Below are 21,379 nucleotides of genomic sequence, written 5' to 3' on the forward strand. Positions count from 1 at the left end.
AACCACTATTCAATTGTTCTTCTAAGTTTGACTTTTTAAAATTCCACATATAAGTGATAGCATGCAATATTTATTTTTCTGTGTCTGGCTTATTTCACATAGCATAATGCCCTCCAAATTCATCCATGTTGCTGCAAATTGCAGGATTTCCTTCTTTTTTGAGGATGAATAACATTCATGTGTGTGTGTGTGTGTGTGTGTGCTATGAATTCTTCATTCATTCATTCACTGATGGGTACTTAGTTTTTTTTTTTCCATACATTGGCTATTATAAATAATACTGCAATGAGCATGGAAGTAGAAATAGCTCCTTGGGATCCTGCTTTGATTTTTAACGTTTTGAGGAACCTCCATACTGTTTTCCATAAAGGCTGTACAAATTTACATTCCCATTAATGGTGTTACAATGGTTCTCTTTTCTCCACATCCTCACCAGCATTTAGCTGTTTTCAGATAATAGATGTTCTAATAAGTGTAAGGTGATCTTTCATTGTGGTTTGATTTGTATTGTCCTGGTGATTAGTGATATTGAGCATCTTTTCTAATGTGTTTGTTGACCATTTGTATATTTTCTTTGGGAAAGATGTCTGTTCAGGTACTTTGCCCATTTTTTAATTGGATTTTATTATTATTTTTTTGCAATGAAATTTAAGAGTTCTTTGTATATTTTTGTATATTTGTATATTTTGAACATTTTGTATATATTGTATATTTGTATATTGTATTTATTTGTACAATTTGGATATTAACCCTTTATGAAATGTGTGGTTTGCAAATATTTTCTCTCATTCTGTAAGTTGCCTTTTCACTCTTCTAATTGTTTCCTTTGTTGTTCAGAAGCTTTTTAGTTTGATGTAGTCCCAGGTGTTTATTTTTGTTTTTGTTGCCTGTGTTTTTGGTATCATATTTAAGAAATCATTGCCAAGACCAATGTCAAGGTGATTCTTCCTTCTGTTTTCTTCTTTCTCCTGCTTGATTAAGTTGTTGTTGAAGCTCTCTACTATGGTCTGAATGTTTGTCACCTACCCCTTATTCATATGTTGAGATCCTAGTGCCCAGTGTGATGATATTATGAGGTGAGATCTTAAAGAGGTAGTTAGGTCATGAGGATGAAACCTTCATGGATAGAATTCATGCCCTTATAAAAGAGGATCCAGAGGGCCAGCTTCTACCATTTGAGGACACAGCAAGAAGTCAACAGTCTGCAACCAGGAAGAAGGCTTTCTCTTGATCCAGCCATTCTGATACTGTAATCCTGGACTTTCAGCTTCCAGATATGTGAGAAATAAATTTCTTTATCAAAAAGCTATCCAGTCTATAGATACTCTAATCCTGGACCTTCAGCTTCCAGATGTGTAAGAAATAAATTTGCTATCAATAAGCTAACCAGTCTGTAATGTTTTACTTTAGTTCAAACAGATGAAGACATTCTGCATCACAGGTGAAATTCTTTCATTTTACTCTTCAGCTTCATAATTTTTGTATTGTTATTTTTTTATGATTTTTTAAATTTCTTTGTTGAACTCCTCTTTTTGTTTGGTTAATATGTTCCCAAGTGTGTTGAGTAGTCTACCTGTGTTCTTTTAAATCTTAACTGAGTTCCTTATAATTATTTTGAATTCTTTTTCAGGTAATTTGCAGATCTTTATTTCCTTGGAGTAAGTTACTGGGAAATTATTGTGTCCCTTTGGTGGTATGATGTTTCCTTGCTTTTCCACATTTCTAGTGTCCTTGTGTTAATATATGTTATTTGAGGGAGTAGTCACCTCTTCCAGCCTTTTTGGACTGGCTTTAGTGGGGAAAGAATTTCACCTGTGAGCTGCTACAAGCCTATTGGCCAGGTAGAGTTCAGAGTCTCTGGTTCTGTTGTGGAAGTTGGAGTGGTGTTATCTCCATTTAGCTCTGTCAGCTGAGATTGATAGATGTCCAAAACTGAAAGGTTCCTTGATGGTCAGTGTAGTTGTCTTCAGCCGTAATTGTGGCTAAGGCTGTAGGCATCCTAGAGCAAAGGCTACTAGGTTCTTCCTGGGTTATTTTTTCCCCCCATGAGGGGAAGTCCTAACCGAGGGAATTCCTCTTGGCACTGGGTCTGGCATAGCAAGTACACTTTTTTAAAAGGACCAGAAAATAAAATATAATTTAAAAAAAGACCAGAGCTTTAGGGACCTGTGTGATTAAAAGAAAAGATCTCTGTCTTCAGAGGCCCAGGATGAAAGGAGAAAGAGGGTGGAGTTGAAAAATATTCAAAGACATAATGGCTGAAGACTTCTCAAATTTGGCAAGAGACACAAATCTAAAGAAGCTAATCAGGCAAATCAAGAAGCTAAATGAATTCCAAACACAATAAACCTACATAAATCTATGACAAGTTGCATAATAATATTTAAATTTCTGAGTATTAAAAAGAAAAAATTTTAAAGTACCAGAGTAAAATTTTAGACATTTGTAGATTTCTTACCAGAAACAATGGATTCCAAAAGGAAGGGAGTGATACAATATTATCAGATGGTGTGAGAGAAGGGGAGAGAGAGAAAGTGAGTGCCTGTGGAGTGGGGAGGAGGAGTGAGAGAGGAAGGAGTAGGGGGAGAGAGAATATCTTAAGCAAGCTCCACGTCCAGCACAGAACACTATTCGGGGCTTGATCTCACAACCCTGAGATTATGACCTGAGTCAAAATCAAGAGTCACATGCTGGGGGAGGAGTCAAGACGGCGGAGAAGTAGCAGGCTGAGACTACTTCAGCTAGCAGGAGATCAGCTAGATAGCTTATCTTAAGATTGCAAATACCTACAAATCCACCGGCAGATCGAAGAGAAGAAGAACAGCAATTCTAGAAACAGAAAAACAACCACTTTCTGAAAGGTAGGACTGGCGGAGAAGTGAATCCAAAGTGACGGGAAGATAGACCCCGGGGGGAGGGGCTGGCTCCCGGCAAGCAGCGGAGCAACGGCACACAAAATCAGGACTTTTAAAAGTCTGTTCCGCTGAGGTACATTGCTCCAGAGGCTAAACTGGGGCGAAGCCCATGCGGGGTCAGCGTGGCCTCAGGTCCCGCAGGGTCACAGAAGGATCGGGGGTGTCTGAGTGTCGCAGAGCTTGCTGGTATTGGAACAGGGAAGCCGGCTACAGAGACAGAGCCGACAGTAAGCTCACAGCTCAGGGTTACCTAGAACCGGCCGCAGGCTCAGTGAGCTCGGAGCGCAGCCGGAGGTCAGACAGACGGGAGTTACTGGGCGCTGTTCTCTGAGGGCGCACTGAGGAGTGGGGCCCCGGGCTCTTGGCTCCTCCAGGCCGGAGACCAGGAGGCCGCCATTTGTATTCCTGTCCTCTGGAACTCTACGGAAAGCGCTCAGGGAACAAAAGCTCCTGAAAGCAAACCCAAGCAGATTACTCAGCCCGGCCCCTGGTAAGGGCGGTGCAATTCCACCTGGGGCAAAAACACTTGAGAATCACTACAAGAGGCCCCTCCCCCAGAAGATCAACAAGAAATCCAGGCAAGACCAAGTTCACTTACCAAGGAGTGCAGGTTCAAGACCAAGGAGAGCAGAATTCCAGAGGAGGAGAAAGCAAAGCACGAAACTCGTGGCTTTCTCCCTGTGATTCTTTAGTCTTGCAGTTAATTAAATTTTTTTTCCTTTTTTTTTTTCTCTTCTTCTGCTAAATTTTTTTAAACTTTTACTCTTTTCTTTTTTAACGTTTTTTAACTAGCTTATCTAATATATAATATATATTTTCTTTTTTATACTTTTCTTTATTCGTTTTCTTTAATTCTTTTTTTTTATGTTTACTTTTGTTTTTTGTTTTGTTTTGTTTTTAATTTCGTTCTTTATGAATCTCTTTTTATCCCCTTTCTCCCCCCATGATTTGGGATCTCTTCTGATTTGGTTAGAGCATATTTTCCTGGGGTTGTTGCCACCCTTTTAGTATTTTACTTGCTCCTTCATATACTCTTATCTGGACAAAATGACAAGGCAGAAAAATTCACCACAAAAAAAAAACAAAACAAAACAAAAAAAAAAACAGGATACAATACTGAAGGCTAGGGACCTAATCAATACAGACATTGGTAATATGTCAGATCTAGAGTTCAGAATGACAATTCTCAAGGTTCTAGCTGGGCTCAAAAAAGGCATGGAAGATATTAGAGAAGCCCTCTTGGGAGATATAAAAGCCCTTTCTGGAGAAATAAAAGAACTAAAATCTAACCAAGTTGAAATAAAAAAAGCTATTAATGCAGTGCAATCAAAAATGAAGGCTCTCACTGCTAGAATAAATGAGACAGAAGAAAGAATTAGCGATATAGAAGACCAAATGACAGAGAATAAAGAAGCTGAGCAAAAGAGGGACAAACAGCTACTGGACCACAAGGGGAGAATTCGAGAGATAAGTGACACCATAAGACGAAACAACATTAGAATAATTGGGATTCCAGAAGAAGAAGAAAGAGAGAGGGGAGCAGAAGGTATACTGGAGAGAATTATTGGGGAGAATTTCCCCAATATGGCAAAGGGAACAAGCATCAATGTTCAGGAGGTTCCGAGAACGCCCCTCAAGATCAATAAAAATAGGCCCACACTCCGTCACCTAATAGTAAAATTTGCAAGCCTTAGTGACAAAGAGAAAATACTGAAAGCAGCCCAGGAAAAGAAGTCTGTAACATACAATGGTAAAAATACTGATTGGCAGCAGACTTATCCACAGAGACCTGGCAGGCCAGAAAGAGCTGGCATGATATATTTAGAGCACTAAACGAGAAAAACATGCAGCCAAGAATACTATATCCAGCTAGGCTATCATTGAAAATAGAAGGAGAGATAAAAAGCTTGCAGGACAAACAAAAACTGAAAGAATTTGCAAACACCAAACCAGCTCTGCAGGAAATATTGAAAGGGGTCCTCTAAGCAGAGAGAGCCGACAAGTGGTAGATAAGAAAGGAACAGAGACCATATACAGTAACAGTCACCTTACAGGCAATACAATGGCACTAAATTCATATCTCTCAATAGTTACCCTGAATGTTAATGGGCTAAATGCCCCAATCAAAAGACACAGGGTATCAGAATGGATAAGAAAACAAAACCCATTTCTATGTTGCCTATGAGAAACTCATTTTAAACCCGAAGACACCTCCAGATTGAATGTGAGGGGGTGGAAAAGAATTTACCATGCTAAGGGACATCAGAAGAAAGCAGGAGTGGCAATCCTTATATCAGATCAAATAGATTTCAAGCCAAAGACTATAATAAGAGATGAGGAAGGACACTATATCATACTCAAAGGGTGTGTCCAATAAGATCTAACAATTTTAAATGTCTATGCCCCAAACATGGGAGCAGCCAACTATAATAACCAATTAATAACAAAATCAAAGAAACACATTGACAATAATACAATAATAGTAGGGGACTTAAACACTCCCCCCACTGAAATGGATAGATGATCCAAGCAAAAGATCAACAAGGAAATAAAGACTTTAAATGACACACTGGACCAGATGGACATCACAGATATATTCAGAACATTTCATCCCAAAGCAACAGAATACACATTCTTCTCTAGTGCACATGGAACATTCTCCAAAATAGATCACATCCTTGGTCCTAAATCAGGACTCAACTGGTATCAAAAGATTGGGATCATTCCCTGCATATTTTCAGACCACAATGCTCTGAAGCTACAACTCAACCACAAGAGGAAGTTTGGAAAGAACCCAAACACTTGGAGACTAAACAGCATCCTTCTAAAGAATGATTGGGTCAACCAGGAAATTAAAGAAGAATTAAAAAATTCATGGAAACAAATGATAATGAAAACACAATGGTTCAAAATCTGTGGGACACAACAAAGGTGGTCCTGAGAGGAAAATATATAGTGGTGCAAGCCTTTCTCAAGAAACAAGAAAGGTCTCAGGTACACAACCTAACCCTACCTAAAGGAGCTGGAGAAAGAACAAGAAAAAAACCCTAAACCCAGCAGGAGAAGAGAAATCATAAAGATCAGAGCAGAAATCAATGAAATAGAAACCAAAAAAATGATAGAACAAATCAATGAAACTAGGAGCTGGTTCTTTGAAAGAATTAATAAGATTGATAAATACCTGGCCAGACTTATCAAAAAGAAAAGAGAAAGGACCCAAATAAATAAAATCATGAATGAAAGAGGAGAGATCACAACTAACACCAAAGAAATACAAACAATTATAAGAACATACTATGAGCAACTCTACGCCAACATATTTGACAGTCTGGAATAAATGGATGCATTCCTAAAAACATACAAACTACCAAAACTGAACCAGGAAGAAATAGAAAGCCCGAACAGACCCATAACCAGTAAGGAGATTGAAACAGTCATTAAAAATCTCCAAACAAACAAAAGCCCATGGCCAGACGGCTTCCTGGGGGAATTCTACCAAACATTTAAAGAAGAACTAATTCCTATTCTCCTGAAACTGTTCCAGAAAGTAGAAATGAAAGATAAACTTCCAAACTCATTTTATGAGGCCAGCATCACCTTGATCCCAAAACCAGACAAGGATCCCATCAAAAAAGAGAGCTATAGACCAATATCTTTGATGAACACGGATGTGAAAATTCTGACCAAAATACTAGCCAATAGGATTCAACAGTACATTAAAAGGATTATTCATCACGACCAAGTGGGATTTATTCCAGGGCTGCAAGGTTGGTTCAACATCTGCAAATCAATCAGTGTGATACAACACATCAATAAAAGAAAGAACAAGAACCATATGATACTCTCAATAGATGCTGAAAAAGCATTTGACAAAGTACAGCATCCCTTCCTGATCAAAACTCTTCAAAGTGTAGGGATAGAGGGCACATACCTCAATGTCATCAAAGCCATCTATGAAAAACCCACCGCAAATATCATTCTCAATGGAGAAAAACTGAAAGCTTTTCTGCTAAGGTCAGGAACACGGCAAGGATGTCCATTATCATGACTGCTATTCAACACACTACTAGAAGTCTTAGCCTCAGCAATCAGACAACAAAAGGAAATCAAAGGCATCCAAATCGGCAAAGAAGAAGTCAAACTATCACTCTTTGCAGATGATATGATACTATATGTGGAAAACCCAAAAGACTCCACTCCAAAACTGCTAGAACTTGTACAGGAATTCAGTAAAGTGTCAGGATATAAAATCAATGCACAGAAATCAGTTGATTTGAGGTTCCTCAAAATGTTGAAAATAGAACTAATCCATGACCCAGCAATTGCACTACTGGGTATTTACCCTAAAGATACAAATGTAGTGATCCGAAGGGGCATGTGCACCCGAATGTTTATAGCAGCAATGTCTACAATAGCCAAACTATGGAAAGAACTTAGATGTCCATCAACAGATGAGTGGATAAAGAAGATGTGGTATTTATACACAATGGAATACTATGCAGCCATCAAAAGAAATGAAATCTTGCCATTTGCGATGACGTGAATGGAACTAGAGCGTATCATGCTTAGCGAAATAAGCCAAGCGGAGAAAGGCAACTATCATATGATCTCCCTGACATGAGGAAGTGGTGATGCAACATGGGGGCCTAAGGGGGTAGGAGAAGAATAAATGAAACAAGATGGGATTGGAAGGGAGACCAACCATAAGTGACTCTTAATCTCACAAAACGAACTGAGAGTTGCTGTAGGGAGGGGGGTTGGGAGAAGGGGGTGGGTTTATGGACATTGGGGAGTGTATGTGCTTTGGTGAGTGCTGTGAAGTGTGTAAATCTGGCGTTTCACAGACCTGTACCACTGGGGATAAAAATATATGTTTATAAAAAATAAAAAATTAAAAAAAAAAAAAGAGTCACATGCTTAACTGACTGAGCCACCCAGGTGCCCCCAGAAACACAAACATTTTAGGAAGGAATGTGAAACCAAGACATTCTCAGATGAAAGAAAACTTAGAGAATTTTTTACCAGCAGAACTATGCTAGATTGTAAAGTCTCTAAACAGAAATGATGTGATCAAAGAAGGCCATTAGAAAATCAGGAAGTGAGAAAACAGTAAGTTAAAATATGGGTAAATAAAATAGACTTTCCTTCTACTCTTAAATTTTCTAAATTATGTATGATGATTGAAACAAAACTTGACATCCATGTGGTTCTTTTACATTCATTCTTCTAAATGAATTTAGAATAATTACATAGGAAAATAACATTCTAAATGGAGAGTGATAAAGGGACATAATGAAAGATTAGATATCTATACTTTAGACAAGCAGTAATGATTATACCTGTAGATTGTTATTTTATATATTATAAATATCTATATGAAATAATATACATATAAAACTAATGTAATATCTAGATAATGTCTCTGGATAATTACATAGCTTCATTGATAATGTGATAGCTAAAGTAACCCCTAAAGTTGTACAAAGAGATATTTAAAAAATTATTGGTAATTTAAAATGGATTCTAAAAAATGTCCAGGTAGTCCTCAGGAAAGTAGAAAAAGAAAATGGAGAGAAAAAAAAAACCAAAACAAACAGAAAAGAAAAAACTTAAGTGACAGATTTAAGCCTTAGCAATAATTACATTAAATGTAATTGATCCAGTATGTCAATTAAAATATTGGCAGATTGGATTAAAAAACATGACCCAACTATATTCTGTGTATAAGAAATTCACTTCAGGGGCGCCTGAGTGGCTCAGTAGGTCGATGCCTCTGCCTTTTGCTCAGGTCATGATCCCAGAGTCCTGGGATTGAGCCCACATCAGGCTCTCTGCTTCTGGAAACCTCTCTCTCTGCTTGCGTCTCTGTCTACTTGTGATCTCTGTCAAATGGATAAATAAAATCTTAGAAAAAAAAAAAGAAGTTCATTTCAATCATAACCACATAGGCAGATTGAATGTAAAAAGATAGAAAAATACATCATGCAGATATCAATCAAAGGAAAGCTCAAGTGGCTGTGTTAATATCAAGTAAAGTTTATTCTGTTTATTTTTTAAAAGATTTTATTTATTTGTCAGAGAGAGACACAGCAAGAGAAGGTACACAAGCAGGGAGAGTGGGAAAGGTTGAAGCAGGCTTCCCTCTGATCAGGGAGCCCAATGCGGAGCTCAGTCCCAGGGCCCTGGGACCATGACTTGAGCCAAAGGCAGATGCTTAATGACTGAACCACCCAGGCACCCCTGTTGATTTTAGAACAAAGAAAATTACTGGAGACAGAGAAGAATATTATATAATGATAAAATAACCAATTCAACAAGAAGCAGCAAAAACTCAAGGTATCATTAAGGATACATCTTTTTCTGTCAACCACCACATCTAATTCATCCTGTTTATTATGTCTCCAAGATATATGTTAAATTTATTAATTTCTCTTCATTTTTGCTATTATCACTTAAGTCCAAAATGCTGCCCTGACCTACCCAAATTTCTGTATGATCCTCTTTATTTGCCTCCCTGTTTACTCTCTTCTCTTAAAAGAGCCAGAATAAGCTTTTAAAATTGCAAATCGAATTGTCCTTTTTCTGTTTAAATGGCTTTTAATGAAATTTCAATAGAATAAAATCTTTCAATAGCATAAAATCCCTACTCCTTTTCAGGTCCAAATTGTCATTATGAAATTGAGCCTTTCCCTGACTTTCCAGACTCTTGTTTCCTACCTCTCTCCTATCTTATTACTTTCTGTCCACACTGGTATTTTTTAGGCCAATTAAATGATTAATAGAATGGGATAAAACATAGAAGTATTTTGAGTATTTTTAGGTAGGTGAACAAGTAAAGTAAGAGTGCAGAGGAAGAGAACGTGAAGATTAGGAGATTATGGCCAGGAGAAGAGATGTTTACAATTAATATTTTTATCATGGGGCAGTTCAAGGTGAAAACAAGTTTCAACATGTTGTTATATATATGTGGGTGGCTCATGAGGAGTGCTATTGGGCAGTTATTGAAGTTAAGGCAGTTAATGAAATCAGAGGTTAGATTGTGGGATGGGTTAACTACCTGGACATTGTTTTCTCCTAGTATAATGACAGGAAATGGAGCAAAGAAAAAAAAGTGATGGATATTCATGAAATTGAAGTTAATGGTTGATATCTCTACACCAAAGGCTTTTCTGCTTACAGAATTGAGAGATATCGTTAAAATTAATGAATGCTCTCTAAAGAAAGGGCAGCAGAAATACTAATCAAATCTGAGTTTCCAGCTCAGATTTGGTGTATGCCATGTTCTGCCATTAGCATTGTCCTTCAGTTGCCTTTTATTTAGTGCTTATTGATTGCATCCTGAGGTAGATGCTCTGGGGCCTAATAAAATAGTTCCTGATTCTAAGTATTTAAAAATATTGAGATAAAATTCACATATCATAAAATTCACCCTTTTATTATATTCATAAGTTTGTACAACCATCAGCACCATCTAATTCCAGAACACTTAATCATCATCCCCAAAGAAATTGTGTACCTACTGGAAATCACTTCCCACTTGTCTTTGTTAGGAGTGATTTAACAAAATATGGGCTGGGTGGCTTTTGAATAACGGACATTTGTTTCTCACAATTTTGGCATCTGGTTAGCCAGAGGGAGCTGGCATCTGGAATTTCTAGATCAGGGTGTCAGTAAGGCTGGGTGAGGACCCTCCTTAGTTCTCAGACATCTCCAACTTCTTGTGGTATCCTTACATGACACATAGTTTTGTGGGGTCACTTTTATGAGAGCACAATCCCATTCATGAAGGCTTTGCCCTTATGACCTAGTTATCTCCTAAAGGCCCCACTTTCCACTTCTTAATACTATTACCTTGGGATTTTGGATTTAGATATAAGTTTTGGGAAGATGCAAACATTCACACCTTAGCACCACTCCTACTTTCTGTTTTGGTGGATTTGACTATCCTAGATATTTCACATAAATAAAATAAAAAATAGGTGACCTCTTGAGCATCTTTTTCTTAGCCTAATGTTTTCAAGATTCAACCATGTATCTGAATCAGTACTTCATTCTTTTTTTATGGAGAAATAACATTTCTTTATGTTAGGGTCCGTGATCAAAGGAAGGAGACTGACACAAAGCGAAAATCAAACAAAGCTTTATTTCACACCAAGCATCGAAAATCAAACCGAACCGGTCGGGGCCATCTCTTATGAAGAGACGATGACTACGAGGATACCACTCCCGACAACGAAGAGGTGTTGACAATGAGAATAATAACGCCGCTCCAGTGAGGCCGCTCCCCTGCGAGGCCGCTCCCGACAACGAAGAGGCAACGACTACGAGGATGACAACCCCGATGACATAGACTCTTCTCCCCATGATGTCACTCTGACAAGGCCACTCCCCGGACAACACCTCTCCGGTAGAGGCCACTGGACTACGAGGCTGCTCCCTAGAGGAGGCCACTCTGGAGGAGGCCTCTCTGGATGAGGCGACTCTGGACGAGGCCGCTGGACAATGAGGCCGCTCCCCCAAATGACATTGCTCCAGTGAGGCTGCTGGCGGTGGGGCCGTGGCTAGGGGCAGCGAGGCCTCTTGTGGCCGGGCCGCAGCTCGGGATGGTGAGGCTGCGCAGCGGTGCTGCTCCAGGTGACTATTACTCCGGGGACTACCCTAATGGCCATTCTAACGGCTACTCCAACTGCTATTCTAACTCCTCCTACTAATCCCCCCCACTCCCAGCCTCACAGACTAACCTTTATAGAGGTGGTTGAGCCTGGCCCACACACAGGTGGCCAATGAGATTTCAACTCACCACAGTAAATATATGCACACCCCACTGATTGGATGTCTCTATCTGGCCTGGCCCACCCCTATATCCGGGGTTTGCAGGTAAGTTCCTCTGGGAGGGATGGGGTCAATCTAAGTTTACAACCAAACGGCTGCCTCTGGCTACCCAGGCCCCTACACTTTGTATGGACTAAGAAGGTAGGATTTACATCTGCTATTTTGCTATTTGTTTTCTACATGTCTTATGCCTTTATTTATTCCCTTAATTCTGCATTACTTTCTTTTGGTTAAATAGATGTTTTCTAGTGTAACATTTTAATTCTCTTGTCATTTATATTACTGTTTTTTGAGTTAGTTTCTTCCATATTGCCCTGAGAATTACAATTAACATATTCACTTATAATTATCTAGTTTGGATCAGTGTCAACTTAATTACAATAACATGTCACAACTTTGTTCCCATATAATTCTCATCGCTTCCCTTCATTTGTACTGTTATCATTATCCAGATTACATCTTCATACACTGTGTGCCCCTTAAAGATTTGTAATTATTGCCTTATGCAGTTATCTTTAAAATCATATATTAGGAAAAAAGCTAAAAACAACCCCAAAGTATACTGTCTTTAATATTTATCTATGCAGTTACCTTTTCCAGTGCTCTTTATTTCTTCATGTGGATTTGAGTACTTTCTAATGGCTTTTCATTTCTGCCTGGAAGATTTTCATTAGTATTTCTTATAGGACAGGTTTGCAAGTAATGAATTCTTTTAACTTTTCTTCACCTGGAAATGCTATAATATCTCCGTTAGTTTTGAAGCATAGTTTTGCTGGGTATAGAATTCTTGGTTGCTATTCTTTCTTTAAGCACTTTAAATGTCATTCCCACTGCCTTTTGGTCTATATGGTTTCTGATGAGAAATTGCCTTTTAATCTTCCTGGCATTGTTTGTATGTGTTGGGTCACCTCTTTTTTTTTTTTTTTTTTTCCTGTTTTCAAGATTTTCTCTTTATTTATCTTTGTCTCCCAACAGTTTGGTTGTGATATGTGTAGGTATGACTCTCTGAGTTTATCTTGCTTGGATTTCACTGAGTTTCTTATAAATGTAGCTTTGCTTTTTTCATCATACTTAGAAGATTTTTTCATCATTATTTTTTCAAATAATCTTTCCCCTTTCTGCTGTCTCTGTCCTTCTTAGCTTCCTAGTATATGTATGTTGATACACATGATATTGTCAGCTACGTCTTTTAAGTTCTGTTCATTTTTCCTCATTCATTTTTTTCTGTTCCTCATATTGAGTAATTTTAACCAGCTATCTTCAAGTTTGTTGATTCTTTCTTCCTCCTTGGTCAGATATGCTGCTGAGTCCCATTAGTATCCATTTCAGTTATTGTATTCTTAACTCCAGAATTTTTGTGTGGTTTATTTAAAATAATTTCTATCTTTTTACTTTTTATCCTTTGATGACATATCATTCTTACTTTGTTTTTTAGGCATAGTTTTCTTTATTTTTTGAACAAAATTTGAATAACTTCTTCAAAGTCTTTGTCTAGTAAGTCCAGTGTCTGATCTTCCTCAGGGCAGGTTTTTTGTTGAATGCTTCCTTTTATTGTGGATAGGCCCAGTTTTCTTGTTTCTTTTCACATCTAATAATTTTTTTTTTGAAAAATGGACAATGTTTTAAGAGATTTTCTTTTAAAGTAATCTTTATAATGAATGTGGGGCTTGAACTCACATCCTAGAGATCAAGAATTGTATGCCCTACTGATGGAGCCAGCCAGGCACCCTGAAAACTGGACATCTTAAATAATATAATGTGGCAGCACTAAAAATCAGAGTCTCCTCCCTCCCCATGATTGTTGTTTGATTTCCCTAGTGTTTTTTCTGAACTAATTCTGTGAAGTCTTTTTTTTTTTTTTTCATGTATGTTCACTAAAGTCTATGTTTGGTTATCTTAGTAGTCAGCTAATGTTTGGACAGAAATTTTCTTAAACACATAGATTCAATGTTTTTCTGCCTTTCTAAAGTGTGCTCTTTGTGTGTTGGGGCAAAACTTCAACACGTAGTTACACAGTTAGTAACTTTACCTTCTTAGTAACTTTACCTTCAGAGTCAGCTTGGAGTGAGAACCTAGGGCCTTCTCAGATCTTTCCTGAGCATGTGTACAGCCCTGGACATCAACATAGTCCTATGCATCATGTGGGCTTCCAGATTCCTAGAAATATGTTGGGAGATTTTCAATGCCCAGCGTCCTGTGGGCATATTATTCCCTAGCCTTTCATTTTATTTATTCAAACCGTTATCCTCTCTCTCATATAGCCACCATGAAGTTAATTAATTGTCCTTAATTGTTTTTGACAAGTGCTCCTGGGTAAATAGTTCTTGCACTGAGTGAGCTCAAAGTCAGGCAAAAAAACACAAACTAGAGTCTGGGTTTTTCCATGGAACTATGGGTCAAATAAGTGGGTCAAATAATAGGTCAAATAAGACAGGGCAAACAATGATAGTGCTCTGGAAATGAGGCTTTAAAAAAGGAGATGCATTCTCATTTTCCCTCTCTGGTGGGTCTCAGGCTATTGGTTTATAGTGTAAATGTAGGTTGTTGGTTTCACTATGATTGCAGGCTTTGGTTTCTAAAGCTGTCTCAGAGTTATAGAGGGGAGGATTAGAACAGGACATGAGAAAATGCTGCAAAGCATGGTCTTTTTTTTTTTTTTAATCTAAAATTCAGTGCTTTTTCTTGAATAAATATTTCCTAGATTGCTGTAAACCCATGTTAATTTCCAGAGTTCTAAAAAAGTTAATTCTATTTTTGCTCGTTTTTATCATTGCTTTTACAGGGAAGAGAATTTTATAGGGCCCCAACTCTGCTATTTTTGCTGACATCATCCTTCCAAAGATCCTATCATGTAGACTATATAACATGCTCCAGTTGGTGTTCATTTGAAGACCTATGTATAATATATTACATTCCCTAAGATAAGATTTTTTCAGCTGATTTCTTTAAGTTAAGCAGTCAGAAAAATGCAGTTATTGGAAATGTGTGCTATGTCCATAATGACCAATAAGATGTAGGATACTATTGAGAAAAAAATTGAACATTTAAAAAAATATTTTATTTATTTACTTGACACAGAGAAAGATCATAAGTAGTCAGAGAGGCAGGCAGAGAGACAAGGAAACAGGCTCCCCACTGAGCAGAGAGCCTGATGTGGGTCTAGATTCCAGAACCCTGAGACCATGACCTAAGCCGAAGTCAGAGGCCTAACTCTCTGAACCACCAAGGTGCCCCCCAAATTGAACATTTTTATTCAGTTTTCAAAGATGAAGTGAGTGAATGAATGTATGGACTAGGTCATGAGTTCTGGTTTTAGTATATTAAGAAAGAAATCATAGTGGTAGTAGAGATATGCATATAATATAAAATTAGAACCTTTTAGTTTTAAAAGAGAAAACCCGTGGAAAAGAAAATTTGTTTTCTCAACCTGAGAGAGGCTAAAAACATAAACAGAAATAAAAATTATATTAAAATTTTGCTTCCTGTTTTTCTCATTGTTTTAAGAAAAATTAACAGAACAGTAGCAATGAATTAAAATTTAGTAAATGCTTCATACTTAAAAATAAAATACGGCAAAATTAAGATATAGTAGGATTTGACCCAGTTTGATACATTGTTTTATTCAGAGGAAGTGTATTCAGAGGAACCATGACTTGACCAAAAGTATAATGAAATGCCTGTTTTAAATCCTATTTATCCATACTCTGGTTTCTCTTCAGATCGCATAAATCTTTCGCCTTTTAAATCCTATTTATCCATTAGCAGGCCAGAATTTTATGGGCTATAAACTGAATAAAAATTAGAAATTACATAATTGTTAATTGAAAGGAGATATCAGATCTTGGGTCCAGTACTTCAGCAATGAGCCAGAGCCCTGCCATGATTTGACTTTCACCACGAATCATGAGAAATTGTGACATTCTGAGTCAGACCCTGAGGTCTAAATCTGAATTGATTTTAGTCAGTGAAAATGTATTTTGGCCTTTTTGTTTAATTTTGACCAGTTGATATTCTGTATTTTGTATTATTATTCTGTATGCATGCATGCATTATGAGAGGAAAAAAATTAGAGAGATTTTTGAGTTTTTATTTTTTGTTACATTGAGAGTCCTCAACTTAAGGGTCAGCAAAAAGGAAGAAAACATAGTAGAACACATGCACTTAATTAAATTATATTATGCTAGGGTGGATATGGCTGAAATTATCCATTAAAAAATAAAACAAAGCAGACTACTCTGTGCATGCTGCCTCCAATTTGGAGGGCTAGGGCACTATTTCTGTAAAGTTATTCTAGTAGGATGGACAAGGCTGGTGGCAATGAGCACATCAAGGGAATGGATGACAGATTTTTAAGAAGGTGAAGAACCAACATTTATAATCTCTTTTTTTCTCCACCTTTTTTTCTAATTCACTTCACTTAGATTGTAAAATTCTATGGCTTTTAAATATTCCATTCCATTCCATTCCATTCCAATAAAATGAACTTTATTTCATGTAAGTCTTCCTCAGGATAAATGCTGTGCTATCTTTCTATGTACATGAAAATACTTGTAAAATATCTTAGGGGAAAAAAATCTTAAATGTAGAGATTTTCAGACCTAAACTCACACAAAATTGTTTTCATTTGATGTTTTGAAAAATGGAATTAGTTGTCAAACTTTAAATGTAGGGAGTTTCTTCACTTAAAAATATAGATCTTTGGCTTTCCTTGAAAATGTGTGATCTCTGGCCAGATGGACCCTCTCAGCATAAAACAGCCAGTGGGAGTTGCCTAACTGCTTGGAGGTCATGTGCTGGCTCACTCTTCCAGTCCTCACCTGGCCAGTTTCACTCATTTTCTGGACACCTTTCTGCTCCTTCTGGAGGCACTTAAGTTAGCAACTTCTGCCCAAAAGTTAAAAAAACAAAACCAACCAATGAACCAAACAAAAAAATCATCCTCCTTTAAGTTACAGGTAGTTTTTCAGAATTCTGCTTGCCAGTTTGGGTCAAGACTGATCAAACAGAGCTTTATATTGCTAATGTTTGTTCTGTGTGAGGTTGTAAAATGCCAGCTTGATGTTTCTGGGCCAGTCAAAGTTAGGAGGCCAGGCATGTGGCCTGAAAGATGGGGAGGAGAAGGAAAGAAGTTGTAGTCAGAGTATATACAGGCATGTATATATTTGCAATATAGGGGAGAATATTTGCAGTATATTTGCAGGCATGGGGAATTCAGAACTGACCTTGAATGGCTCTGGAGAGTGATATTTTAAAAACATCTTGAAGGTTGAGATTATGAGAGGAGGAAATTTTGCAGAAATTATTAGAAGTTTGGGGTCTATAAAAAAGAGAAATGGATAAAGGGACATTTATGTAACTGTGGGTGTGTGTTTCCAGGTTGGGAATTTTTATAATTAGGGATAAAGCTCTTTTACTTTTATTTGAAGTTCGACTGGGGGCCCAGAAAGAAAGGAAGGTACCAGGAAAAAAATAATTCTGATTTATATTCCTGAGGTAGAAAGAATCCTTCTTGCCTCCCTTCCTCCCTGCCTTACTTCCCTCCCTTGTTCCCTCTCCTTTTCCTTCTTTCAAACAATTTATTGAGCACATGAGTTCCTGGTGATGTACTTGTATAGAATTTCATCCAGTATATGTTTACTACTATGATAGATGTTCAGAGTGTAGTAGGAGGGTCTGTGCTTAACTGGGGAAGGTACTGTGATGTGAAAAAAGAAGTGGGTTTGGAGTCAGAAAAATCTGTCTACATCTTCCTAGTTATGGAACCTTTAATAAGTTACCTTTAAATCTTAAAGATAACTCTTAAAATCTTAAAAATATATCTTTTTAAAAAAAATCTGTTCATTTGGAACATCAGTATTTATTGAGCACTTACTATATATTAAGTACATCATGTGTATTATTTTAGTTGATCTTCACAAGAGCATTGTGGAAAGGAAATATTATCCTCTTTTTACTGATGAACAAATGGAGGCAGTTATGTCCCTTTTCCAAGGTCATACAGCTGTTTTATTATTATTACAATATGGTAAGACCAATAAATCAGAACATGCTTGCTGTTGAAAAGTGTTTGTCACATTCACAGATTCCAAGAGAAGGGGCATACCATACCAGGGCTGGGTGGGGATGGGGTGGTTGGGGCACGTGGGGAAGCCCCGGAGTCAGTCATGAGACAGAGGGAGAGGAGGAAACCATAGGCAAGAGCCTTTACTGTGATTTCCATGGACAGAACAGGAGAGGGAAGGAGGCAGGTTTATGATTGGCTAGTTTGAGTAGTTCCAGTGGGCTTTGGGGTTTGTGTGCTATTCGACTTGTCTTGGATGTGCTTAATGGTGAATACTCTGGACAGTTGGCTTGCATTTGGAAAGCATGCAGTTGTTTACTCTCTCTAGGAATTGGCTCACCTTGGGACGGACAGTCTCTGCGTGGTCAGCAGGGCCCTAGATGTCAGAGCCTCAGAATGCAGGAAATGAAGATACAGTTAATACAACAGCTTGTGAATATGTGATGAAGCTGGGAGTTGGATACTGGTTTCTTGACTCAAGCCTGAGTCCTTAGTATTCTGTGCTAAGATGCATGGAAGGGCCTGGGTGAGCATCGGAGTACATGACCAGAGGACCTAGGATTAGAAGTCATTTGTTACTTTATTAAGAACTACAGTTTGGCTGAGCTGTTTTACTGAATGAAAGTGAGGCTCTGTCTCCTTGTATGTCTTTGCATCTGGGCCTTCATGTACCTAAAGCACGGTTAGCTCTCCCTGACCCCTGACAGAGCATGTGAAATGCTGCGTGAGATTAGTAGAGGAGATAGTGGAGATTTTTTTGAGGGAAGATACTGTGGTCATTCTGACCTGGCTTTATAGAGACAGTGTCTCCTCTTACCAGGAATTTCAGAATCACTAGTAGCAGTAAAGACTAAAACTCTGAGGGCTGCTCTGGACCCACTTTAATAAAATTCGTTGAAGGGGGCTGCAGCTCATGCTGGTGGGCTCTGAGTCTGGGGGAGTATGTATGGTGTGGTGTTTCTCATTCTCCCCTGCATGGCTGCAGCTTGGGCCTTGCCTGACCCAGCCTGATCATGGCCCCAGCTTTGGAAGAGCTACAGAAGGATATAGAAGGGGTAAAGTTGCTGCTGGAAAAGGCTACTGGAAAAAGAGTATGTGATGCCTTCACAACTGAAAAACCCAAGATTGGGACAGAAATCAAGAACAAGATGCAGTGGAAATCAGAGAGAAGAGCAGAACTCTTTGACAATGCAAAGGCAGCCACTGTTGCTCCTCTCGTTACAATGGAATGTACAGAGAAAATCAGTAATTATGAATGGGATCAGTGAGACAGGTTTGTGAAAATCCACATTACCTTAACTGGAGTTCATCAAGTCCCCCCCGAGAACATGCAGGTGCATTTTGCAGAGAGGTCATTTGATCTTTTGGTAAAGAATCTACATGGGAAGAGTTACTCCATGACTGGGCACAATCTCTTAAAACCCATCTCTGTGGAAGGTGGTTCAAAAACAGTCAAGACAGATACAGTTCTTATTTTACGTAGGAAGAAGGCGGGAAACACGTGGTGGGACTACCCAACTTAGGTTGAAAAAGAAGGCAAAGAGAAGCAAGAGCCCTCCTACGACACTGAAACGGATGCTAGTGATGGATTGATGAGTGTTCTGAAGAAAATTTATGAAAATGGAGATGATGATATGAAGCAAACCATTAATACAGCCTGGGTGGAATCAGGAGAGAAGCAAACTGAAGGAGACACAGAATCTGGAGACTTTAAAGTCGTTTTGGAAACTGTGATGGGAAAATATTGATGTTTCCAATAAGGAAATGTTGGTGAGCTGCACAGAGAAATTTGACAGGTAACTACTTACAGAGTCTTCTTCTAAGTGAAGACAATAAGTTCTCCCATTTGTTCCTGGAGGATTTATTTAAATAAAATATGCTTATGAAACACTTCTGCCAAAGATAGTTTCCTTAGTAATCTGGGCATTTTGTTCAAGAAAGGATAACACTGTATTCTTGTGTGAAATGTAAAAAAGCAAATCTTGCCTAATGATAATGCTACATGGTATGCGTTATTGTTCAGTTAAGAGGTAGAGAAAAAAATTATTTTGCCTATAAGTTCTTGGCATCAGCTCCCGCCAATGTAAGAATAAGTAAAAATAAAACCTGAATTTTTACATAAAGTGCAAATCTAAAAAAAAAAAAAAAAATCCGTTGAAAGGAAGTTTCTTGCCCTCACTGCTTCTTCTGAGGTCGCTTCAGGTCAATGTGGACAGACTTACTCTGACAAGGGAGGGTGAGCAAGGAAGCTGGTGCCCTGTTGGATCATTGTTCCACTTAGGCACTCCCTCTTTCCTTTGTCATAGCCTCTGCACAGTGCAAGTTTATTGTCAGAGTATCTGCCCGTTGGCCAGATGTTGGAACCTAAGCAGGATGCAGGAATTAAGAAATGGGACCTCACTCATGACTGTACCGTTGGGACAAAACTGTGAGTGCTTTTCTGAATTCGGGAAAGATCACCCCAGAATTGGCTTGGAGACAAAAATAACTAGGAGAACCTGTTTCTCATTAGCTCAACAAATTAATTGCCTCTTTACACATGTAGTTCTGAATTGTTTACCAATATACGACATTCCTGAAATTTCACAAGGTCTCTTTAAATAGCACTCAGTGAAAATCAATTTTTGCTCATGAAAATAGAGTCTGTATTATTTATTTGCTAAAACTCAATTTTCTGTATGTGAGGATAGCTTAAATACACATTTGGTTGAAGAGGATTTCATTGGCAATACGAACCCTAATAAATAGGGATTTTTTTTTCTAGTTTTAATTCATGAAGTACTAAGTTTATACCATTTTTATGAGTGAAAATAAGTATAAGTTGTTTTTAAAAAATACAAAGCACTTGGTTTCTCTGAGGACATCTTTCACTAGAAAATTTGGAATCTTTAGAATGAAAGTCACAGGAAAATGAATATATTTCCCCTTAAGATAGTGAAAAGTAGCTTTTAGAATGGAAATAGCAGGATTTCTCTAAAGGAACTTAGGCTAGAAGAATGAGCAAGTTTTCCAGAATGACAATGATTAAGTACAAATATCAGAGTCAATATAACACACCCTTAAAATGGAATAGGCTCTCAGGGCAGCAGAAACATTTGAATGATGGAGCCAAGGAGTGAAAACCACTGTAGTGTGCGTTATTATTTATTCTTTGAAGTTTCAAGATTCCATTTCAATCAAGAGTCACTATTGTTTAGAACAAATTCTATTTTGCTAAGATTACTCCCTTAGTATTTAATCAAAGAAAGTCCAGAAGGAAATTTGCTTTTGTGCAATATTCTGATGGAGGAGCCACATTAAAAGGGACTCAGTGAGCATCCTGTCTTATAGATAATTCATGCAGTGGGTGATTGGATTTGTAAACTGAAGAAAAAAAAAATCTCTTGCTGCATGCAAGTGACAGTTCCCTATAAATACATTTGAATAATGATTCATTTTAAGAATACACTTGAAAGTATAGTTGAATTTTATGTTGGGAAATTGCCCTCTTTGGAAAGGCTGCAACTGAGGGCCCGTTCTTCATCCACAGATCGCCTCAAACATTTGCTTCAGTTTTAAGCCTAACTTGAAT

At 37.9% G+C, this 21,379-nt stretch overlaps 1 pseudogene; it reads left to right on the plus strand.

Annotated features, from left to right (window-relative positions):
- The first annotated feature begins 18,821 nt into the window (after window positions 1-18,821).
- LOC131826364 (calcyclin-binding protein-like) lies at window positions 18,822-19,556 on the plus strand (annotated as a pseudogene).
- The last annotated feature ends 1,823 nt before the right edge of the window (window positions 19,557-21,379 follow it).

The sequence above is a fragment of the Mustela lutreola genome, chromosome 1 (assembly GCF_030435805.1).
Source record: "Mustela lutreola isolate mMusLut2 chromosome 1, mMusLut2.pri, whole genome shotgun sequence".
Taxonomy (NCBI): Eukaryota; Metazoa; Chordata; class Mammalia; order Carnivora; family Mustelidae; genus Mustela; species Mustela lutreola.